This window comes from Neovison vison, chromosome 12 (genome assembly GCF_020171115.1).
Source record: "Neovison vison isolate M4711 chromosome 12, ASM_NN_V1, whole genome shotgun sequence".
NCBI lineage: Eukaryota > Metazoa > Chordata > Mammalia > Carnivora > Mustelidae > Neogale > Neogale vison.
Window position 1 is genome coordinate 11,231,188 of NC_058102.1, and position 25,694 is coordinate 11,256,881.

General features: G+C 49.8%; 1 protein-coding gene across 1 annotated transcript in view; it reads left to right on the top strand.

Annotated features, from left to right (window-relative positions):
* The window catches only part of CACNG2 (calcium voltage-gated channel auxiliary subunit gamma 2), a 109,622-nt gene that overhangs the window by 16,833 nt on the left and 67,095 nt on the right, over positions 1 to 25,694 (top strand). The window lies entirely within an intron of this gene.

Sequence of the window (25,694 nt, forward strand, 5' to 3'; positions counted from 1 at the left end):
ACACTGCAGGAGGAGAATTCACCCAGACCCAGAGAGTGCAGAGAACCACCAGGCAGGCGACGAATGTTCGTGGACTGAGGGAGGAAGCCACAAAGCCTGTGGCCAGGATTTGGGCTAAAATTACAGGCCAGGTGAGAGGACCACACACCAGAGCAGCCTGTCACCATAGATTTTCCCTAGAACCCAACCACATCCCGCCCTAGTTTCTTCCCTGATTGATTAAGCAGCACGATCCAACAGAATGAGCTCTTTCTTTAGGGCATCAGACGGACGTGGGTTTGAACCCCGACCAGCTCCGCAACCCGGGGAGGGGGGTTATTCTCTGCCATCTCTCATCTGCCACAGAACATGGGAATTATAATGCGTACCACAGAGTGTGTTATAAAATTTAAAATAATCTCTATAAAGCACTTGTACACAGAATAGGGGTTCAAAAAATCATCGATGTTGCGAATCGAGATTTCTCAGCCTTCCGTCATTTGGGTACCCCCTTCTTTACGTTTGCTGTATCCAGGTACCACCTATATTGTTATTAATTGAACAGTTCTCTTTAACTGGCCCTGTTTTAGCCTCATCCTAAGCAATAACAGGCAAGGAATCACTGGCTTGATGCACAAGTGAAAATTCTAACACACGTTAAAAATTCTCCACTTAGATTGGTTGAAATGTTCATCCCTCTACCAACTAAATTCATCCCAGATACCACAACAGCCCAACATTCACTTGGCACAAGCACCATTCTGACTTATAAACCATCCACCAGGTTTGAAGAAGATGGAGAGACTGGCGTCCCTTCATCGTCATTACTCACTGACTTTCTTCTTTAGTGGCAGGGAGTCACTGGCGTGGAAAGCAAAGAGAAAGTCAGAGGCCAATCCACAGAAATTGCTTGAACTCCAAGAGCCTTTCTGTGGCATAGGGAACACTCAGCTCTTGGTTAAAATTTGACCCATGTTTCCATCTCTGGAAGGACAAAGGTGTGGACGATAGTGCAAAGAGAGGTCATGAGCCTATCTCCCTTGCTGACAGATGGGCTTGAGCTGGAGGACTTGCCCTCTGTTTTCCCATAGGGTCTTCAAGAACCTGAAGAGGGTCAGGAGATGCCCCCTCGCAAGACCACCTAAGTGAGAGGAATTCACTCTTTCCTCTGCATCTGCTGGAAGTAAAGGGATATCCTTCTCTACTCTAGAGTCTCTCAAACATCGAGGGATTTGCCCCTAGTGTGAAGAAGTGCTGTGAAATCTCTCAGTAACGATTATCCTTGGGAGTGAGACCAGCCTTGTAGGAATAGTAATGACCATCTAGCATGACAGTAATGGCAGAAAGGACTTGGACGGTCTGGGACAAGTTCACAGTAACGTGGGTTAGGACTCCAGGTGTTGGGTCAGAGCAGAGGAACACAGGTACGTCCTTTTCTACCTTGGGTCCTGACACAACCACTTGGTTTCCAGGCTCTTCTGTAGAGCATGCTCTTGAAATTGTAGCTCAGAACGTCACCCTAAACATGTTTTTCCTGGAGATCCAGCACTGTCTTGTTACAGCCTAGACCGCTGAGAAGAGACAGTTATTTCTTAAGCAGTTGAACAAATCAACACATTATTAAAGGTATAAACTAATTGCGGGGTATTAACATGGGGGCCTAGAAATAAATCACTCTATGTGGCCATGAACGGAGAGGCTCAGGAAAGAAAGAAAGGATGCCTCAAAGAAAGAATTGAGAGCAGTGTTCTTTCCCTTTGGAGGGGCCTGAGCTGTCATGAACTAGTTGGCTCTAAGAGCCCCCTTTGGGATGACAGGCGTGGGGGAAGTAAGCGTTCTCGCAATGAAGCTGATGGGATTTTAATAGCCAGACAGATGGCCTGAGAAAAAAGGGAAGATTTTTTTTCAAATGAGGGAAAACACTTCCATAGCTTTCCTTCAATTAAAACAAAGTGAGAGCCCTCCGTGTCGGGAAGATTTATCACCATTATTAGTATTGTCAGTTTGGAGGTCTTTTTTTTAATAATTGCATGATTAAGCATCAATAATAAAGTAGGGTAGTATTTTACAACAAATTAGAGGGTGTAGATGTCCACTGACTTTCAATGCAATTATTATCACTTTGGCCTCATTTGATTTCACAATAACGATCCCAAATAATTGTGTTGTTGCTCTTCTTATTTATACAATCAAACATTTATTGCTTATCGGATTTTTTAGTGGGCATCCTCCTAGCAACTGCAGGTTCCACACAAGCCACCAGTGAGCAGCCAGCATCTTGTACCACAAAGCCTAGTAAGAGGAGGAAATTAAAAAAAAAAAAAAAAAAAAAAAGGAGGCATTCAAAAAGAAAGAGAGGCTAGAGAGGGAAGGAAGAGAAGAAAAAATCTGCTGAGCAACCCCCCTAGTGCTGAGGGCTTTCATTGTATCCTCAGAACCACATGTAGCATCTGTCTTAGGGTCTCGTGTAGCAGGGAGGAGACTAAGGAGATAAGAGAATAAGTAATTCATCCAAAGTGGCACAGCTAACAGGTGCAGAGGTGGGAGCCAGTTTCAGGGCTCCCTCTTCACCCTCTTCACTCCAGCAAGGTGCTTCCCACCCTGTAACTCCTTCTCCAGGCATTACCATGCTGTGAGAACCATCCCTGTCCATGAAGATGGGCTATCCAGAGGTTAAAGGCAGCAAATCCACAGGGGAATTCTACCTCCAGGTCTGCCTATGTTACACTTCCTTAATTCAATGAACTGATTCTCCTAATGGCTGAACATTGTAAAGATAACCTGATGGTAGAGGGATTGCTGACCCCCAAGACCATGCAGCCCAGGCATCCTTTAACTGTGCCCAAAATGGACACCATAGCGCAGGAGGAAGTGATGGTCCATAGGAAATATACATGTACCAAGTACATGTCTACCATGGGCTGGGTACTTTGGGAGCTACCACTGTATAGACTTTCTTTCATTCAATCTCTACCATGTTTCCTGCATGGCAGTAATTCCCATTGCACAGATGAGAGAACTGAGACCAAAAGAAAAATGACCTTTTCAGGTTAGTTGCTGGTGGAGTTGGAATTTAAATCCTAGATACCCAATGGATTCTAAACATTAGTAATCAATTTTACTTCAGCATCAGGGTCATGAATTTCCATAAAGGACAAAAGGAAGGAGTGGGAGAGATTAAGGATGTGGTCCGAAAGAGACTAAGAATAATGGTGGCTGCCCAAGGGACTATGGGTTTAGGTCCTCTCCTGCCTGAAAGCTGACACTCAAGTCCAATTCAGCAAGCACTCACTGGTTGTCAACAATGTGCCCATCATGTCCCTAAAGCACCAGGAGCCATCCAAAGGTTTGGATTTACTGCCTTCTTCCATTTTAGAAGCTTTTGATGCTGAATAAAAAGATGTACTCTTTTCCCCACAAAAAGATAAAATAATTGAGTTGCCCTTCACTGTGCTGTTTCCAAATAAGAAAGTTCTGGTCTCTGTACTAGGGCGTTTGGAAGCATTCTCTATGTGCTAGGTTGCTGCATTAGTTCGCTTTAGGCTTTGAGCTCCAAACCAACTGCAAGTGAGAGTGGAGGTCTGAAGAAAAAGAAAAAGGGAAAAGTCACTGAAATGCAACCCAAAAGAGAAAGAAGAAGATGACAGGTAGACAGACGATGGATAGTTTGATAGATAAATAGATGGATAGATAGATTGATCAATCAATTGATAAGATAGGCAGATCTTGGGTTTCTAACTTATAAAGAAAGCAGATAAAAATTTTTAAATAAAACATAAGACATTATATTTCTATTTTTCATTCCTATTCTTTATTAAAAAAATAAATTTATGGGGTGCTGAGTGACTCAGTCGGTTGAGCAACCAATTCTTGGTTTTGTCTCAGGTTTTAATCTCAGGGTCATAAGATGAGCTCTGCACTGGGCTCCATGCTCAACAAGGAGTCTGAGTAGGGTCCTCTCCCTCTGCCCCTGCCCCAGCCTCTGCTCTCTCTTTCTCGCCCTCTCAAATAAATAAATAAAATTAATCCTAAAATTTTCAAAAAATAAATTTATAAAAAGGTTGACAGGAAAAAAGAATAAAAGAGTGCAGGACAGATTCAGAGCTGTAAGATGTGGTGTGCTGGTAAAAATAAAGGTACTGGTGAAGAAGGTGATGGTGGTGGTAGTGGCAATGATGATGATAATGGTGGTGGTGGTAAGGATAGTAGTGATGGTGGTAGGAGTAGTGGTAATAGTGGTGGTGATGTAGGTGGTGATGGTAGTACTGACGGTAGTGATGATGGTTGTAGTGGTGGTGGTGGTGATGGTGGTGGAGAGAGTAGTGGTGATAGTGGTGGTGGTGGTGAGGGCATGATGGTGGTGGTGGTGATGGTGGCATCCTTTATCTGTGCCAAAAATGGACACCATAGCGGTGTCCATCACCATCACCATGGTGGTGATGGTAGTGGTGGTGTTGGTGTGATGGTGTTGATGGTGGTGGTGATGATGCTATTGATGATGGTGATGATGGAGGTAGTGGTGATGGTGGTGGTAATGGTGGTGATCGTGGTGGTGGTGATGGTGGTGGAGGCAGTGGTGATGGTGGCAGTGGTGGTGATGGTGATGAGAGGTAGTAATGAAGGTGGTAATGATCGAGATGGTAATGACATTAATGACTACAGGGATTGTCATCTTAAGAACATTTGGAACAGTCTTCATAGCTTCCAAAGCCTTTTAACTCATGTTACTTCATTTTAGAAGAGAAATTCTGTTCATACCAATATGTTGGATTTATCAAAACAACGACTATCTCTAATTCTAGTTCCACCTCGAGTGTCACCCAGCTCAGCCAAGTTCAGAGAAAAGCAAGGAGAGCAACAGGCTCTTCCTGAATCAAACACAAAACAGTTACAGAAGGGAGGACGAGGCTCTGAAAGCCCTCTTGTGCCCTCCCTCAACCACCTGCCCCAGCCTAAGGTCATTCACCCAAATCAGTCCCCAAAATTGATAGTATGTGATGTCCTTGTCACCTGAGAGCTGCTTAGGAGCTTTTATGAAATGCAAAAATGATGGTGGTCTGGTTCCTAGTGGCTAAATAAAAATAATCTGTGATAATTAAAACATATTTACTTTTTAATTAGGTAGCAACCGAGAATGAGGAGTCCGTGGAGAGCGATCTCCTATAACCTCTTAAGGAGTCCCATTGACATGGTGAGGGGGGCATTTGGTGGCTTGTGCCTTTGCTCTCTTCCACATTTTCCTATAAAGACCTTCAGCCCCGAGCTGTCCACAACACCACCAGAACCGTTCGCACATCATATTTTTTTATAAAGAAAATTCAAAATGCTGATGGATATGCTGCCAACAAAATGATGTCTTCAAAAAAAAGCTACTAACAGAACATCAGATTAAGGCACGGGCAGCTGTGCGGTTTCCTCTGGTCATGCCAGGTGCCAAAACAATTGTCTGCCCTGGGTTGTGCTGAAAACTTTGGGAATGTTGGCTGTGTCAAAGGGCTGGACGTTCCAGCAATAACACCAACCACGTGTCTTTGGGAAGGGGGGGTGTGATGACATTGATGACCTGAGTAAAGTTTGAAGAGTGGGAGAATCAGGTCAAATCCCTGTAAACGTACCTGGGGAAAGAAAAGATTGCCGCCAAAGGTAGAGCTGTGTCTTCAGCCCTGAAAGAAGGGACTGGTGTCACCTGTAAAAAGGGAAGGTAAACGTCTGGCTCTGGTCCACCAGGGTGGGGGAGGGGAACAGGTGTGAATGACTAGCATGGAGGTGGAAATTAGGTCAGATCTGTAGTGTGGGGAGGCGTAGGGGGAATGTTATCGCATGTGCATAGGGAAGGATGGAGCCAAATTGGGTCATGTCTTTGTGGAAATGATGAGAGAATTGGGTCAGAACTGTGGGGGAGAACGCTCGAGAATTGGGTCGCGTCTTTGGATAGAAGGGGGAATTGGGTCAAATGTGAATGCGTATGGAAAGAGGGTAGTAGAAGGTGATAGAGAGAGTGGGCTGATTCTCTAAGATCAGAGGGGAAGGGGATGAGGAAGAACCTTTGATGCACACAAGGGTTAAAAATTGAGCTTCTGACTGATGGTCCTTTTTCCCCAGTTCTGTGGACTTGCTGGCTCCCCTCACGTAACGTTGGACAAAGTCAGGCTTTCCTCCTCCTACCCCAAATTGTGTGTCATTAAGCTCAGCCAGGACAGGGTGTGATTCATTCTTCAGCGCTTTGCAAGCCAACCCCAATTGGCATTTGGGCAGGTAACAATTCCATAACTTGGTGTGGCCTCATTTTACCTGGGATGTGAGCCTGGTGAACAGCCACCCTCCCTTTGAGCTTCAGCGTATCAACAGACCCAACACCAATTCTCGCTTCTTTCTACCCGCTGGCGTTGTTGCCTGACCTCATGACTCGGAGCCTCAAAGTACATTTTGTAAATAACAGCTGAGTAATAAGTTCATGTTAGCGACCTCCAAACTGGCTTTGTTCAAGTATGTGCAATCAGGGGCAGCCGAGCCACGACAGTACTCAAAACCATACTTAAAAGGAAAGTACTTTTATTAATTAACTGAGCTCCTATTGGCCACTTGGTTGAATAGAACCATTCTCAAGGCAAAAACAGAATGTGCTGTTCACAACTCTGTCCGTGGTGACACGCAACGGAGAAAATGTATTAAATCCACAGAACTTTATTACGATTGAACAGAGCCACAGGGTCAGCACACGCCAGTATAAACTTCTCCAGTAATTTCAGCTTCATTTATGCCCATGTGGGTTAAGCAGGGTTTCTATTAAAACGGACGGTACCCACCCTGACCTGCCAGGTCCTCCTGGGACCTAAGTAAGGAGTTCTAATGAATCTGCCCAGATAGGACCTCATTGGTTAAATCTGCATTTCGGCTTCTTCTGAGAATTCCCTTGTATTGAGATGAATCGTAGTGATTAATGACATAGACTTCAGTGGTGTGTAGCCCACTCTGGTGCATCCTGGAGAAAGATGCCCGTGGAGACAGTACAGTGATAGGGAAACCACATTATTCCCTGTGCCCCATACAATGTTTAAGACATGAGACATCCAAGCACCAGTGCTTTCTATTCTTAAGGGGATACTAGGGGTATTTTGGAGTTACGGGGATGGATCCCTGACAAATATACGTTTAGATCAAATACGTTGACTCTGATTTTCCTGTCTCTTGGAATCTTTGAATGTAGAAGGATCTCACAGAGTCTGAAAGCCTTCACCAGGAAGCAGAGAGAGAAGGACTGAAAGAGAGCCATTCCCTCTGCAATTCAAATCAAACCTTCATTTTCCGCCGCAGAGTTATTTTAAGTCATTCATTATTATTTTTCCTCTGAAGCGCAGGCCGTTTGATACCGCAAGATTGTTAGAACCAAAGAGCGTAAAGAGGACACTGAAGTATTATTCCTGCTGCAATATCAGATGAATTTGGTGCTGACAAAAGATTGTTAAAATACACACAATGTATTTTACACGTGCGTGCACACACACACTTCATATTACAAGAGGCAGAAAGAGAGACGAGTCTTCCGATCGGCAGCTGAGGGAAATGAGGTCCCTGCCATTTTTCCAGGGTGCTCGCCGAGGCTGGCCGGCAGATGTTCCCAAGCAGCAGGGGTAGGGGAAATGGCACCAGATGTGGAGGTCGAAGATCTGGGCTAGAGGCTGTCTGCTTTTCCACTTCTGGGTGGTGTGACCTTGACAGAAGCCCTTTCTTCCCCCTCCGAGGCTGTCTGCCCCTCTGGAAAACAGATAATGTAGGTAATTCCTAACACCTCAGTAGGGAGCCACAGCGCACCAAGGATCCTCTCGCAGAGCGCCCTCCTCCGAGCAGTCTTGCTGGAATGGGGTGTTGGCAAGGTCGGGCTTCGCAGGGTAGATCTGAGACTATAGTGACTTAATATAGGGAGTCAGCTGGTGACCTGAGGCCAGTGGCTTCACCTCTCTGAGCCTCGTGATTCTCATCAAGACGAGCAATGCCGCTATTGCAGTGACTGGGGACACGTGCCTGATACACGGCAGGTACACCATGAGTGGTAGCAATTTGCCTTAGTCACAGGCAGCAAATTCTCTTCTCCTAAAGAGAGGGCCATGGTCCCAACCAGGGAAGGATCTGCGGCTCCCACTAGAGAGTCAGGTTTGGAGGGACATCAAGACCATAGTAATTAAGGGAGGTCCAAGTGCAGTGCGGTGACAGCGACAGGGAGCACGAGATCAGCTGCATCTGTGCGGCCGGCTGTACATACCGCATGTCTGACTTCCTCAGGAGAGGCGTGAGGCGAGCTTCCCCCCCGGGGGCTGGGGGAGGGCTGCAAGGGAGGCCTGGACACCCCTGCAGGTCCTGTGTGACTGGTAGGCACCCACCGCCTCCAAATCGGCTTCCCTCTCAGTGCCTCCTTAGAATGAGGGAAGGGGGGCATGCCTGGCTCCTGGGGTCGCTGCGAGGGTGCAGCCCAACAGTGCAGAGCGTGGTCCGCAAGGATGGCAGCTGTCACTGCTGTCTTGTCTCTGTTGTCAGTGGTAGCTCAGAAGATTCAGATCAGCCTTTCTCTCCCTCCGTCTCTCTCTGTCTCAAATACCTCCCTACGGAAAGGGAAGGAGCAGGGAGCCGGGTCCTTTGGAGCCCCTGACACCACAGTGACAGCCGTGTCTTCAGCTGGCAGGGTGACATCAGAAGCTTAATGTCGCCCAGCAGGCCCGTGGTTTTTTGATGGGACGTAATTCCTAGGACCGTTATCCATACAAATGAGACTTGCCATCTTGGATGTACTCCCAGCTCTCTGAAAAAAGTCAACATCCAGAAGAACCCGTGTCACAGGGCGGCATTCACTCCCCCCTGGCTTCAGGAGCTCTCCGAAGTGCACCTGTTGGGTCAGAGAAGGAGAAGAGGGGAAAAGCCCGATACTTTTCAATCCCTCACCTCCTTCAGTTACCGTATTCCACGCTCCCCCAGGCCGACAAGTACCAAAAACCAGAATTCACTGAGCACCTACTATGTGCGGGGCGCTGTTCAAAATGACTGGCTTGTATTATTTCACTTTAATCCTGATTACCAGCAACCCTTGGAGATGTTCCCCTGATTAAACACATGAGGAAGAAGGCTGCGGGAGAGTCACACAGCCAATCAGCAGGGAGCCGGTTACAAATCTCGCTCCGGGGTGCCCACTTTGAACCCCTGCAACTTGAGTCGGGCACCATGGGTCTGAGCAAGGTTTAGGGACTCAAACTGCCTGCATTCAATCCAACTGTTTCGGTGGCTGCCCAAGGCCTTGGCTTCCTCGCTGAGGAAGAGATGACGTCGCTTTCCCGTGGTCACCCCTCCCCCTGCTCAGAGGCGGTAGAGCCAAGATGGTGGCCCAGCCCCGTGGCACCATCGCCCATGGACCAACATCAGTTCACAGCTGTCCACTGCAGGGTGGGGGCCCAGCCAGCCGATCTCCTTGGTCTCCAGGGCTGCCTTGCCCAAGCTCGGGCACTGCCAGGCCTTTCTTGATCCTAAGGAAGCAATCACCAGCAATCAAGGGCAGCAAGAGAGTCACATGGCCCATTACCAGTTTACCCCGTCCCCTCACTCACTGCACTCTCCCTTCCAGACGCTCGCTGCCACCTCTCCCACTCCCCTGAGCATTGTCAGTTCCTAGAATGACAAGCAGAGATGACATAGGTTAGAACTCTAGTACTTCATCAGCTGTAAAGTGCGCTGCCCAGGTGGGGGTTGGCATGGAGGCTGGAACCACTGGGCAGAGTCCAACGCCCTTCCTCCCCTACCTGAGCTCACCTACTCCGCTTCCTCTAGCAACAGCGCAGCAGCAGGGTGCCAGCCCTCTCTGCTTTCTCCCAGCTCTTGGGGCCACCCCTCCTTCTTCAGGTCTCCCCTCGCCTCCCCCCTCCCTCCACCCACAGTGTTCTTGCCTCTTCTTTCCAGCAGAATGACCCCTCCATACAGATGCTGTTTCTACTGCATTTAAGAATTTGTAAAAGAGATCAGTGTGCCTTCTGCAAGACACTTTCTTCATAGGCGACTGTCCCCATAAAAGGTTTACCAATAGTCCTGCCATTATTGGCGTTCAGAGAATTCGACTTCCAGGCTTTTCTACCTTCTCCTAATCCTTGCTGCCTATTCAGCGTGATGGATCACCTTTCTTCCCGTCACTGGGCCCCGTCCCGACTCCACTGTCTTTGCCTCTGCAAACATTCATTACTTCACTCCCTCAACACGGATCTGTTAAAGATGTGTCCAGCCCTATTAGCCCACACAGCCTACAGTCCTTGGGTTTGCTTCTCAAACTTCAATGTGCACAAGCCCCACCCCCACCCCAGGGTCTGGTTAAAACACAGATTCAGATTCAGGGGGTCTGGGTGGGCCACGGTTATGGGGAACCCACGTGTAAAAGGGGGGAATCCAGTGAAGTTTAATGGTGGTGATGATGTGGGAGGTAGCATGTCTGCTGGGAGCCTGGGGAAGGAGGACTGACCATGTGAAGTGAGAGCTGGAAGGGAATGGAAACCGCTCCCGGGTTCAAGGTCATCCCAACAAGCTGGGGGAATCTGATATCCTAAGACCCAGCTAACTAGCGTCGCTGCTCTCTACCTGCGCGGAGCCACACTGAAGCCAGCCTGGCAGAGGACGCCTCTGTGCTTGAGGTATCTCAGCCTCCTGTTCCCCATCCCCTTTCCATCTGTTCCAGAGGTTGCCCCTCCCTGGGCTCCTTCCTGGCCTCCCCTCCACACGCTTCCAGCAGCTGTGGCTCTAAGTAAGTTCTCTGTTCCTCTCATCTCTTCTACCTTGGGCCCAAGGAAAGATTTTTAGCCTCTTTATGAATTGCATCTGTCTCCTTCTTGCCACCACTCCTTAGCCCCCTTCTTCCTTGCCTTTTGTTGGGGTTACCACCGTTCTGCCCCCTCTGAGCCCCTCTCCCATCCCTGCCCTCTTATCTCTGAATATACCTCTCTTCTCTTCAAAAAGGCTTGCCAATTTTTCCACTAGTAGAAACATCTTTCCTGGGGGAAAGGCTGGGAGAAACTGGAGTCCCACCTCCATAGCAGAAGCTCTGGGTTCCTGATGGCCTGGGAAGGAGATGGGAGCTTTGTCCTGCAGAACGTGGGGGGAGGGGCTCCAGGCAAGCCCTGGGAGCACACGGATCCAGTCACATCTGTAACTTAGAGCACCAGCACCGCGGATGTCCCAGGAAACACAGCCAGCCCTCTCCCTTTGGTCGACAGGAAGGCTGGGAAGGCGTATGTGTTCTGAATATCCAAGCTATTGTCTGTTGACCAGTCCATGAGTTACTGAAGTCCTGACACAGAGAGTTACCTTACGACGCTGGGGAAGGTGGCAGGTCTGAGCCTGTCTCTGCATGTCAGCCTATAATCGCCTGTCAGTCACAGACCTCATCAAGCAAATGCCAATTCCAAGCAATAGGCCCCACGAAAGGGTATGAATTATTTAAACCAATCAGCTGTCAATGAGTGGCCCAATTATGGGGGTCGAATCCAAGGGGAAAGTAGAGTGGTATTTTTCAGCCTGCTTGCAGATTGTCAGATTAATTTTCACTTATTTATTTCTGACCTTATAGAAAATGTATTAGCACAAGGTCAAAACATTTCTTTCTTTCTCTATAATTTTAGAACTTCAGAAACGTAGGCACGGACACCAGTAGAGTAAAGAACAGACTCTTTGGACCCGGCTGGCAATTCCAGCAGCCCGGCCTGTGCTTTGGGCAAATGACTTAAACACTGAGCCTCAGTTTCTCCTTCAGAGAAACAGGTATGAGAAGGCCTGCCCTGAGGGTGTTCTGGACACTGACCGCACTGTGGGTAGAGCCTATTTAAAGATAATCAATCTTTCTGTAATAGCCCAGCAAGATCATCAGGTTATAAAGTTACAAACTTAAAAAATAGATCCCTCCAGGGCGCCTGGGTGGCTCAGTGGGTTAAGCGTCTGCCTTCAGCTCAGGTCATGGGCTCGGGGTCCTGGGATCGAGCCCCACATTGGGCTCTCTGCTGGGCAGGGAGACTGCTTCCCTCTCTCTCTCTCTCTCTGCCTACTTGTGACCTCTCTCTGTCCAATAAATAAATCTTTAAAAAAAAATAGATCCCTCCAAACAAGCCAACTAGTCAGAAGACGCAAGCAATAGAATCTGTATTTACATTTCATGTTCAATGTTATCTGTAAGTGACCTAATTTGATACGTTAGAGCAAAAGTTGGGTTGTGGAGTTTTGAGCTTCAGAAGATGAACTGCTCCCCAATCTATGGGTTTTTCCTTAATTCTTTCTTCATGTTTGCCTTCTCATGAACAATCAGTCATGGTCCAGCCCAACACCCCAGTGCAGGTCATGGTGTCTGGTGCACAATGGATGTGTAATACAGGCTTGTTAATTGATTTTTTTGAATGAGCGAAGTCTGTGAGGGGAATCTTCTAGTTAGATCACTGTTCTACGGGAACTGAGAGACACAGGGAGACTTGATCCCTGTCTTCAAACAGTGTATAATCTAAATATGGAAAGAGAGTGATCACAGAAGCACGCACATGCATGCACACACCTGTTCACGCACACACTCATACACATGTTCATCCATGCACGTACATACTTGTGCACACGTGTTCGTGCATGCACATACCTGTCCGTACATACGTGTCCAAACATGTACGTGCACATACTCACACAATGTTCATACATCCACACTCATGCACACTCGTATTCGTACATGCACATGCAGGCACTTGTATACACACAAGTTCATACATGCATGCATACTTGTATTCATACACACATACTCATGTGCACGTGTTCGTACATGCGTGTATTCGTGCACACATGCACGCACATGTTCATGGATGCACGCGTGTTCATACATGCCACTCATTGACGCCTGCTCATACACGCGCACGCTTGTGCACATATGCACACGTGTTCATATATCCACATGCACACATGTGCGCACACAAGCAGTGGACTGCCAAAGATTAAAGCAGGTGGTTTGGACTCTGAGTGCAATGTGAGTTCAGATAGAACTTTCTGGCAGTCCTAACTCAAGCCAGACCTCAGAAGCTGCATGGAGGATAGAGACCCGAGGCAGGTGGACATCCGAGGGTGAGTGGGCAAGAGTACCCAGGAGGTAGGAAGCCCAGACCGTGGAGCTCTGGCTTGTGCCTGGGAAGCCACGTGCTCCATGTGGCCAGGATGCAGAGTGGAGCAGGGACTGGGAAACAGCGGCGAGGGGGAAGAGAGGGCCGGGAGCTCAGCAAAGGTGGCAAAGGCCCCAGAAGCATTGACCAATAGTATCCCCTGCCTCCTGATTGCGCGGAAATCTGAGCCGTCCGAGTGCCCAAACCGCTTAGACCAGCACCAGGCACCAGGCAGGAGCTGGACGTGCTCACCGTTTGGTGGTGATGGTGAACGTGACCCTTGAAGAGCTTGAGAAGTAACAGCATGGGTGAACTGCTTTAGGAAGCCAAGACTGGCAAAGCAAAAAAACCAAGATAATTACCAGATATTTAGGCCAGAAAAGAACTGATTAGCATAGCTCTGTAAGGCATACTTAACAACACCCAGTGACCTAATTTCTCGAAGGAGAAACATGAACCCTCGCTTTATTCCTCCTTGATCCAGAGGCGATGTGATGGCAAAATGCAGCATTCCCTCCCCGGCTCTTTGTCTCAAAGGGTTTTTAACCAGGGAAATCATCTGAACAGCCTCTCAGGGTTCTGCACGGACTTAAAATTTCCCCCTCACTGGGCATGTTCTTACTTTATAATAATAACTGGTTTGCAAATGCCCCCTCTGACCTACACTTTCTCCTTGTTAAATGGGCATATTGACTCAGCAGCCACTGACTGAGGCAAAGTGCTACGTCCTGGACAGCACTGGGAGCTCAGAAACAAGGCCCAGACCCTAACTGTCGAGTGGGGGACAACAGCCATGTGAGCAGGTCAGGACAATGAAGTCATGAGGGGACCCGAGGCCACACTCTGCAGGGGGCTTGGTAGAGGCACTTAGAAGAGGGATGGGTGAGTTCTAGGGTAGATGAAGGGGTCCTTCAAGTTCTCCCCAGGGCAGGAGCTGAGTCTGAAAGCTAATTTCATGTTGCATATGGGCAGGGGCGGGGGATCCTCACAGAGGAAGAAGTACCAGCAAGGCCCAGCAGAGGGAAAGAACAAGGTGCTGCCAGGGGATGCTGGTCCCTGGGTCCAGCGGGACACATACAAGGATGGAGCCACACAGGATACAGAAAACTTCTAGAAGGGCCAACAGAGGCCAGATCACAAAGGTGTGGGTTTTTCTTGGGGTTGTGTGGTTTTCCTTGGAGGGCAATGAACAGCCTTCACTCATGGGCTTTAGAAAGGGGAGTGCTAGATGCAGATTTAAAATAATGAAGGCAGTTCATGCTTACTGAGCATCTACTATGCGCCAGGCTCCCTCTAAGTGCTTCAGGCACACTGGCTCATTCTAGCCTCATTGACAACCTCGAGTCTGGCCCAACCTCAACCTTCACTTCGAGATGAGGCACTGGATGTCCAGAACGGGTAAGGAAGCTTCCCATGGTCACACAGCTTGGGAAGGAGCACACCAGGCTTCAGACTGAGGAGGCTTGGCCCCAGAATCCACGGTGCTAATCACCAGGCTCTACTCTTGCTAGAAAAATCACTCTGGCTACATTTGAGGGTGGACACCGAGAGGAGAAGCTGAAAATTAGAGATCAGCAAGGAAGTGTTTGGAATAAATCCAGCAGGACCCTCAAACCTTCCCTCTAACGAGTCTCCCAAGGGCTCCTATACCCCATCCTGGGGTCCTTCCAAGTGGGACCTCCCACCCCCAGCAGCGCCCCCAAGGAGTCAGCTGCCCGGTGCACCAGGCATCCCGTCGTCAGAGCTGGGTTGTAAAATCAGGAATCGATTTCTTCTGGGTCTATTCTCTTTACGTTTCAGCCTACAACACATGCTTTTCTCCCTGGAAATTCCTCTCTTAATTCTGCTTTCTTGTTCTGTAAACATTAGAAGATGATGCTTATGAGGAACTCCGTTTTATTATACTGCAGTCTAGCGAACATAATCGAATTAGGTGATGTTTTATTTGAGCACACTTCACCCGGGTTCTTCCTCCAGGATTGCACCAGCACCCCCAGCTCGGAGTTCTCTGTCGCCTCTGAGCAGTGAGCAGAAAAGGAAGAGGCCTGGAAACCAGGCTCCGATCCTGGTCCCCAGCCTAGCTGGTCCCCAGCCTAGCATGCCGCCTCCAACAGGCTGACCTCCCTGAGCTTAGCTCCCTGGGGCAGAAAGTGGGAGTGCCCATTTTGCATTGCACTGGGCTTTAGTGAGATTAACCTGTGCCATCCTGGCTCCTGGAGAAACTCCCCGAAGAACACTGGGATGAACATAAGCTCTGGCGGCACAAGAGCTTCAGCGGTCCCATCCACCCCTGCATCCCCCGTGCCCAGGACAGTGCTTAGCCCCGAGGGGTTTTCCGTATTATTGAAAGAATGAATGTCAAAATATACCTCTCCGTTTCTCAGCATGCATACGCGCATGTGTGTGCGTGTGCATGCGTGTGTGTGTGTATGTGTGTGTGTGTGAGTGTGTGTGAGACCCTGCAACTTTCTCGGCTCTCCTATCCTTACTAGAAAACTTTACAATTCCCTCGCGCACGCCTGAACCTGTCTTGCGATTCCTGACTCACTCAGTCCATGGAATTAGGTCTGCATGGTATCCAGTTACAGACCTTTCCCTGTCTGTAGCGTGCTCGGGCGCAAGCGCGGCTATAGGAAAGGAGAGGCGTGGAGAAGCGCTCAGCCAGGCCGTGCAGAGGAACGTCCTCGGGACCCAGGGTGTTGATTAGTGTCTGTGCTCCTTAATGAACTCAGGTGTGCCCCTCCCCCCCAGGCATGATTTGTGCTCGTCCCTGCAACAGACAGCCTGGTTCCTTCTGAGCCTCTTCAGGGCATCGGTGCCCTTGGTTAGAAGCGGGCCCATGTGACCGAGGCCCGTGTCCTGAATTTCCCTTGTCATCCAGTCCCCCACAGATGGGAGCTGGGTTAGGGCTGCCTTGTTCTTGCCCGGGACACAGCAGGTCCCCGTGACGTGGCTTTGCTGGACTCTGAACGGTATCAGGCAGTCATCTGAGGCGCCCGGGGAGGCTGAGGACCGCGAGCAAACAAGCTCTTTGCATGTCTGCTTCCCACAGCTCGTGGGGAGAGTCCCCCCGGAGACACATTAATAAAGATTAAAGGTCCCTCCAGTCCCTGTGATCTTCGCCATGTCAAAGGGAAAGAGTCACTTTCTACCCTTCTCGCTGCCGTTTATTAATATTATAGGGCTTTGCTCTAAAAAGGAAAAAAACTCAGGATGCTGGAGAAGATGGGTGTTCTGAGGGCTTTCGCTTCTGTATTGCTTTGTCATGTCTCACGGGTGCGTGCGGTACTCATCGGACCTCCAATTTCTCTGATTCGGGGAGAGCAGAGATCTAAATACCTCTCCGGCTTAAACCAAAGACCTTTGGATTCGGGGGTCCCCAAGCAGACTGGGATCACAGAGAGCAGGGCTGTCCGAGATGTTACCCGCAACGGGGAGACACGTCCGTATAGTCTGAGCGCTTCCTACGGCAGGCCCTGGAGTGGGCCCGTGGGGACAGATGCTGGCATGGGTCTGTGCTCACGGGCCTTCTGTCCTGATGAGCCCTCATTTTCAACCAGCCCGAAGAATGGAAACCTGGGGCACTTGACTGAGGTCTGTTCTTTTTTTTAAAACTATTATTATTCTAGAAATACCTCATAGTGCTCAGGATTCATTCAAAAACTATTGTTTGAATCCCTATATGGTGTAGGGCCCCAGGAGGCAGAGACATAAATAAGCCAGGGTCCAGCAAAAGAGACAAGTTAAAGGGAACGCGTACCCAGCTGCCTCCGGGAGAACTACCCTGTGTTCAAATCCTGTCTCCTCAACCATGAAATGGAGAAAAGGGCACCTCCACTGAGGAGGGGCACAAACAGCCTCGCACAGGCCCAGGAGAAAGAAAGTGCCAAGGAAATCGAATCCATTTAGTCCCCTGCAAGTGGTGAGAGCCTGCATCTAGGGGAGGCCAAGCTAAAGGAATGCCTACCTCTAATGCCTCCACCGGAGTGCTTCCTGGAGGAGGAGACACCTGGGGTGAGCCTTGAAGGATAGGCAAGACTGAGTCAGGTGGAGGTAAGGAGACAGCCAATTCAGGCAGAAGGAACACAAAGGCAGAGAGGCGTGGGTTAGCCTGGAGAGTTACGGGTAACCTGAGCAAGTCAGTCATGATTCCCATGTACAGGGGAGTAGGAGATGAGAGCAGAGGAGGGAGCAGGAACCAGGTCAGGAAATGGGACGAATGAGTGACCCTGAGCAAGTTACAGAACTCTCTGTGCCTCAGTTTCCCCAACTGCCAAATGAGGCTATAATAGTCATAAGTACATCACAGGGTGACTTACAATAGTGCCTTAGAATATAATTAATTCTCTAGTCTCACAAAGAGGGGTATTATCACACCCATTTTTCAGGTGAAGAAACTGAGGCTCAGGAAAACTTAAAAAGTTGCCAAGGCTCCCCTGGGAGTGGGTGTGGAGAAACCATTCAAATCCAGCCACTCCAAGTCCCCAGCCTGTTAGGCCACTTTGCATCTAATCCCAGAAACTTTGTGCTGTGACAAGTTCTAGACCAGGTCCCCCCACCTAGGGAACCATCAGTTGTGGTGTCCCTTTCACTTAGTGACATGCAGTGGGGCTATTTCCTTCCTTCCAGCCCTGCCTTCCAGCAGGGATAACACAGCCCTTTGCAAAGGGGAGCTCCAAGCAAACCCCAGAGGCTTTGGGACAACAGCATCACTGGTATGGTGGCCGCTCTTGGGAACAGAGCCCGCCAAGCCCCTGACACCCATACCGCCCCGAGTCTCCCCGAGACCCTTCGTGGAGTGCAGTTACCAACTCCATGCACAGACAGGGGCACAGGCACGGGACGAGAGTCATCTATCCCAAGTCACTCAGCTCCCAAGTGGCGAATGCCACACGTTTTTCCTCCCTGGAGACTTTATGATCTCCCAACAAAGGAGCAGCGCTGTTTCAGCCTAAAATGGGTTCTCAGGAACCCAGCATTTAAATTTTGCTCGCCAGCCTGCAGGGAGGGACTGGAGAGAGCCACCATTAGGCTAGTAATGTGTCTAATAGACATGTCAGCCCAGCTCCTTGTTCCATTTCTCGACACTGGATTTGGATGGAGCCTTCATCCAGACCTGCTCTCCCACGGTGCGCCTGGGAGGGTCCAAGTTTGGAAGGGATGGTTTTCCCAGTAAAGGGGCTTAGAGTCGAGGAACGTACCACCCTGCGAAGGCCTGAGCTCTGGGAACAGGTGCTAATGCCGACGCAGGACGTCAGCGTCATCGCCAAGACTTACTGAGTGCTTACTGTATACCAAGCTTACACGGCATTCGCTTTGTGTCTCCTTGAATCCCCACAATGGGGTGCCAGGGCTGTGACCTTCTCCATGTCCCAGAGGAGGACACCAAGGCACAGAGAAAGTAGATAGTTTACTCCAAGTAGCACAGCTAAGTGAGAAACTAGAAAGAGGCCTGATGCAGGAAGCCCTGGGTGAGTGGCGAGTGAATAGGGATGGGAACACGGTGAGTGTCCAGGTTGTTCCCTGAGGAGCTGCCTCTGTCTAGTTCACGACCCACCACCCAAACCTGGGTGCATCTGCCATGGGGGCACCCAGTGGGTGACAATGCGGCCAGCCAGGCACATAGGCTGCCCCTCTTGCCTGGGTGGGGGGCCCAGGCTGGCAGAAGGGAGGAAGCCCTCCAGCTGAAAGTGGCAATGTCTTTGTTTGTGTGGGAACCCAGTGCCATGTGCTCAATTCTGCTTGAATCACGTTGGCAAGAATTCCAGGAGCAGCGTGGAGTTTCCTTGTGATTTTCCAAGACAGAAAGTGAGAATGGGCTGGAATGAAAGCATCGGGAGGAAACAATGCCGAAATGTGGCAGGTGCCTCGCGCACCTTGCATCCCAGGGCTGCTGGGATGGGGTGAGCCTTGCTAGTACCAGCTGGGGCCACAGGGCTCTGTCTCCACCAGGGACCATCCCAAGGCTAGGGTGGGGAAATTTCCCATTCGATTAGGAAGGGAATTCAACAAATACTTGCTGAGCAGCCCCTGTGTTGTGCCAGATCCTGTCATGGGCACCGGGGACGGGAGATGACTCAGGCTCATCCCTGCCCTGCAAGAGTTCGCAGTCTAGTGTGGGACGGTGACACATTGACACGCAACCATGTACAGTACGGCAGCACAGGTGTGTGCTGGGTGGTGAGGGACAGGCGGAGGCTTCTGCACGTAGCACCCGCAGAGTCCCGGTGGGATTGTCCCATTCTGGCCCCCGGAGGGGGCTGGGCAGTCGGACCAAGCTAGAAGGTATGGGGCCACTGGGCTACTGTCCTCCCTGCCGCTCGGGTGGCAGGGAGCCAAGGTGAATGAGTCAGGCTCTTCTGGGGGACTGCTTACTCAGGCAGCCAGAGGCAAGAGGAGCCAGGGGGGCCTCCTCTCTGGGTGGCAGGCTGGGGGAGGGGCAGCATGGAGAATGGGGATATTCAAGACGTTCTCTCTGCCTGCTGGATTTTAGCAACTGGGACAGGGGGGAGTTGAACCCAAGTCAGTCCATCCAGAACTCAAAGCCCAGCCCAGTACACCAGAGTCCCACCTGTGTCCCCTTGTCCTCTCACCATCCTCGTCTCCCCACCATCACTTCCCTCCCCCAGAATGACCCCTCAGTCCTGCTCCTTTGGTCCTGCTCCTCTCCTAGCCTGGCTGGTCTGCTGCCACTGAGCCTAGTTCACAGGAAAGAACGTGGGTTTTGGAGTCAGGAAAGCGCAGCACACCCTTACTAACAGACTGACCTTGGGCAAGTTACTTTAACCTCTTTGTGCCTCAGTTTCCCCCTTGGAGACCTGGGAGACCTCTAGGAAGTGAGGCAGGGGAATGGTTGACACACAGTTCTCGGCAGAGAAGGCATCTGATCAAGGTTACCTCCATCCCTCCTTTCCTTTCCTCCTTGGTGAGAAATGCCGTAGGGATCTCCACGGTAGGTGGGCTCCCACCCACACGGGTCCCCACCCACCTGCACTCCCAGAGGGCTCCACCCCAGCCTCTTTTCTGATCTGGGATCAGAGCTCGTGCTGTGGAAAGACAGCCTGTTGTCCCATAGAAAAGATGTCCCACAGCCTCCCATAGAAAGGATACAGCCCCGCCTTCTGTTTGCCTTAATGATGCGTTCGGAATCTCTCCATGGAACTGTCTCCACACCTGTCGGGAAGCTGTTGGTATTTTCCAGACCCCATCATCTCTTTGACTTCCAAAGACCAGAAATTTCCTACCCACTGGGCAGGGCTGTATTTCCTTTTCTGACTGGAGTTCCCTTCTGGCGAAGCCCACGTACAAGGGCCGAGAGGGCATACACTTTGGAGACACACCCTCTGACTTCCTCTCCCTTCTGCTCACTCCTGTGACATGCATAACCCCTTCCCTGCCCCGACATCGCTGCTGCTTCCCCAGGCCAGATGCAACCCACACCCGGCCCTTCCTTCCCGTGCAGGGCTCGACCTTATCTCTGTCCCTGACCCCAAAACCTGAGGACAGCCCACTCCATTCTCTTCCCATGACTGCACCTTGATTGCCCCTCTGTGGTGCTACCACAGCCATGACGATTGGTTCTGCTTTGCCCATTACAACATCCCCTGGAGATCGGAAGCTCCGTGAGGGCAGGAGCATTCCTGCTTTGGCAATGGCCGGGTATCTAGCACCTAAGCAGGGCCTGACACCAGGTGGGCCCTCGATCCGTATGTGCTGAAGAAAGGAAGGGACTGAATAAGAGATGGGTGAGGAAGTCAGCCTTTGGTCTGAGCTCCATTCCAACACTCAAAAGAGATAGTAATGATCTACTTCTGAGCTTCATTATCCTGGTCTGTAAAGTGGCAACAATAACGATGCTCTCAGACATGAAATGTCTGGTATGTGTTGGGTACTCCTTTCTGCATGGCCTCCCTCCCGGTCCCATCACAGTCTCCAACAGTCTGTCCAAGAGGGTGCCCATCTCTCCCCTGCTTTCTGGCAAGGGCACCAGGCCCCCTAAAGTTAAGGGAGGAATCTGCCATGACCTTGGTTCTTGTCCTGGTTTGAAATTCACAGTCCAGGGCTCATCTTCTTCCCAACAAGGGTCAGAGTATTTTCCCTTTACACCTGCTCGCACTCAAGTTCATGGGCCATTTTTTTTTGTTCACTCCCATGGCTTTGCGAAGCCTTTGTTCTTATTTGCTGCGCTTCTTCTGTCAGGATTCCCAGGGACCAAGCTGGCAACCCACTGCAAACCAGGACATGCTATAATACTCTAGCAGAACACACTTACAGACGACAACCCGAGAGGGACATTGGGATGGCCCCTAGAAATGACAGTCTGTAGGCTCATCCCCATGGGCACAAAGTCCATGCCAGTCCTCGGTCTCACTGAACCTCTGTGGGGCCTTGGGCACTCAGAGCAGTTAGACAAGAATTTGAGAAACGCATTGTGCCTCTGGGCACCAGAACCATACCAGGATTTTGCCATCTGCCTGGTTCACTAGGGTCCCAGATAACTCTGCACCAACTTGAAATTCTGGAATCCGAAGTTTCTATTCTCTGGGTCATGGCAGAAGAAAACCACCAACCTCAGGATATCCTTCCTTGTCGCGGCACTACCCTCCCCGGGCCAATCTTATCATCTAGTTCAATTAAAATGAAAGCTCTGTACAAGTTAAAAAAAATTATAAGCACAGAATATAAATCCAGGGTCCAGTCCCATCCAATTTAGGAAACAACATCTTGCGAAGATAAGCTCCTCAATCCAGGGAACCTCATCCAAGTGCAGGAAATTCCAGCCCAGTGTCCCCCAGCCTGACTTCTGGAGCAGCCTCCACACCCCTCTCCTCCCAGGCAGAGGCTTCCCAAGTCCCAGCCAAGCTCCTCTATCCTCGACACATGAGCCAAATGTGTCCTCAGCGACCAGGACCTCTCCTCTGAGGTTCTGTGTATTCCAAGGTCTAAGCACAAAGCATAACTTCCTTTGGTTTCCAACCACTGTTGGCACTCCAGACGTGGAGGCCTGGGTTCTCTTTTGCTCAGCTGCCCTTCCATATGCCCAGAGCTACTCGATCTCCCTTAAAGAAGGCAACCAGGCAAGAATTCCACATGAATCCTCCACACTTAGGCTGCAGACATTCCACACATATAGATGATCATCTTGCCACCATCATTGTGAACGTCAGAAACTAAGGCTCGGACTATAAGGAGTGACCCACCCATTGCCTATTGCCTGTGAGACCTCTTGATATTTATTCCCTCATCACCGTCAAGAACTTCCCTGTGCCAGGTGCTGGGATGCAATGGTGGGCAGAGCCAACAAAAGTCCTCCCCCTCATGACACAACCTCATGCTCAGAGATAGACAAGAAACAAATAAAAAAGCAAAATATAGGTCAGATGGAAGTAAGTGCTCTGGAGAATTCAATAGGGAAGGAGGCCGGGGCGGGCCAGGCAGAGGAGCCGCAGTCTGCACTGGGGAGGCCGGAGAAGGGAGGCTTCAGTGGGAAGAACATAAAGAAGGTGAGGGGAAAAAACCACACAGATATCTGGGGCAGAGCCTTGCATGGCAGGAGAAATAAGAATATGCTCCACGCATTTGAGGAAGGGTGAGGAGGCCAGTGTTCCTGGAGCTGGGGGAGGTTAGGGAGGCAGCAGGGGCCAGATTGAAAGAACTTTCTTTGGCTTTTGCTCTGAGCATAATGGAAGCCATCAGAGGGCTTAGGGTGGAGGAAGGTCATGATCTGGTTGGCGGGTGGGGAACAGACTACAGGGGCCAGGGTGGAAGTAGGAAGACCAGTTGGGAGGCCATTACAACAGTCCTGGTGAGCCAGGTCGTGGCTTGGATTGGAGCCGGGACAGGGATGGTGGTGAGAAGGGGTGGGGTTGGGGCCATGTGTTGAAGATAAAGCCAACAGGATTTGCTATGGATTGAATGTGGGTGACAAGAGAACAACAGGAGTTGAGGATGAATCTAAGTTTGGGGGGCAGCTTAGAATCATCTGAAAATTTACCAATGCACCATCTTTCCAGTCCCCGAATCATCTATAAGAAAGTTGACTACAAGAGCTCAAGACCATTTCCTGGTGTTACATGCATTTCCTAAGTTAGATCAGTTCCCAGAGGCAACAAGTTAGAATCTATTAGACTGTTCCTTCCTATACTGCCTGAATGTTTCCAGGACTTAATTAAAGAGAGATTTGGAAGTCTTAAGTGAATCACAGCCATTGGTAGCCTCATACACTCACTCAAAACACATTTACTGATGACCTAGTGTGTGCCAGCAAGTAAGTAAGGTCTTAGCGATGGCTGAAACTGTAAAGAGCAATAAGATGAGTTGGTCCCTATTCTCCAGAGCCTCCTGGCCAAGGAAAAGATACAAACACATAAACTGATGAATTACCGTATCGAGGTGGGTGGGGTGGGTATGAACACTAGGACAGAGCCATAACCACATTGGTGGCCAGACGTCAAGGAGCTAGCTAATCGCTGAAAGATGGAGGAAGTCTTCCATGGATCCAGACTCGAATTGCTTAACTAAGGCCTTGGGTAGAAAAGTTGACATTCTCCTTGCAGGAACTATTATATCATAAATCCAGTAGAGCCTAAATGTATGGAATCCTAAAAAAATAATAGAGCTCCAAGTGGCTCAGCTCTGCAATGTCACACGTGAGCCAAAGAGTAATTGAAAGAATTCTAATCCAATGTCTACTCCTGATGCCTAAAGAACATGAAAGAGGACCCAATTTCCAACCCACAGAGATAGCTCTCACGTCCAGAGCCTCCTACACCAAACCCAGAATTCTCCGGCCCAGGCCCCAGCTTTCTGTTCTCGCCCCTCCCCCACCTGCCTTTAGTTTGGATAAATTTGGGCTTCCTTGCTCCTTGATCCTCGGGTCCCCTTTCTGCCTGCCTCCCTGCTTCTCTCAACTTTTCCTGATCCCGCACAACAGAGCTCCTGACACCAGTTGGGCAAAGGCTAAGTTGGGGTAGAGAATGTGTCCCACCACATTTGTGTAAGAAATCGGAGATCCTGCCCTTGACAACTAGACCGCCCAACGAGGACAAGAAACACAGTCCCTTCAAGTTCTAAGAGATTCTTTTGAAATTCTTGTAAATGAAGATCACTCTGACACCGTAACAAGCCTGAATTGGGTTGGAACATTTTTGTAAGGTTGAAGTGAAGACGGCCCTTCTTAATGGATCGGTATAGCTGGTTTGGGCTTGAGGTTTTCAAAGGTATGGCGTTCTCCGTAGGCTCTCCAAATATGTGTAACGAGCAGTGTTATCATGGTCTTCTTGTAAGTATAGCTTTCAAAACTACAAGAAGAAAGGGAAACGTGTGGGAGAAAGCCCAAAGTCACTTAATACAAACCAGTTGAGGAAGGAAAGAAAAGTGTTCCTCAAAGAGGAAGGTTGACACTCTTTTAAGAATATAGGAAATATCACTCATATGAGGCACATGTGAGTTTGGACCACAGCTCTTGTATGTGAGAAAGCTGCATTACTTTGTTCTAGAACAACTTTGTTCTAGAATGACTTAGTTCTCTGACTCTGAAAGTACCCCCCCACCCCCCCCCACACACACACATCTGAAATTTGTTGTGTTCTTGAGATGCCTCTTTCTCTCCCTATTATCTTGTAAGAAACCTTTAGGCCAGACACTGTCCAGAGCCTGTAAGCAAGGGCCTGTCATTTCCAAGCCATTTCTTCATCCATGTCCACCCCATCCTGAAGGTGGGCAGCTCCATGGCTGCCACAAACTTGGACCCAGGGGACCAGCCCAGTCTGGGAGCCTAGTGCCTGGGTCCCCTACAGAGCCCAGAGCCTTTAGAGTCTGCAAACACCTCTGGCTTCCCAGGTTGGCTCTCCTTGACCTCTGGTAGCCCTTGGAGCCCTTTTAATTTCATATAATCCAGCTCTGTTTTCTCCGAGAGCCAAGGCTGACACCACAGAGAGGCTAGGCAGGTAGCCTAATGGAGAAACCTTCCCCCACCCGACCAAGCAAGGACTGCGGGCAGGTCCCACACACAGGTCCCAGCCAAGGCAGCCCAGGTTAGCTCCCGCCAACTGCCACACTGCAGACCCAAGATTACAGGATCTTTCAACTTTTCCAAAGAAGCCAAATATTCAATCCTTATGTGAAACCTGCCAATTTTTCAGGGTTAGCAACTCAACAAAATTTCAAAAAACAAAAAGAAATACCGCGTGGACTAACTCTGTGCTGGCCAAACAGAGTATCTCTGCATACAGCCCAGGCCCTCCAGCACCAGGGCAACTTGGCATACTGGCTCTAAGGCTTTAACACCATTAACATGCCCCCAGGCTTGAAAGCTAACTAGCCACTGAAAACCCAACCTAAATTAATTGCTCTGCAGGGGCTCCCACCCAGCCCCCGTTCATTCACTCGAGAAGCGCTTCGAGCACCTGCTCTGTGCTCCCTGACTGCCTCGTGGGCAAAGATCTCAGAGGTGTGGTCCCCGGTCAGGGGTTCAGGAAAAGGGATGAAGGTGACCAAGAATTAGAGGGAGTGAAGGGTGTTCTGGAAACAGGGGAGAGAAGGGTTTGCATGCAAAAAACAAAGGCATAT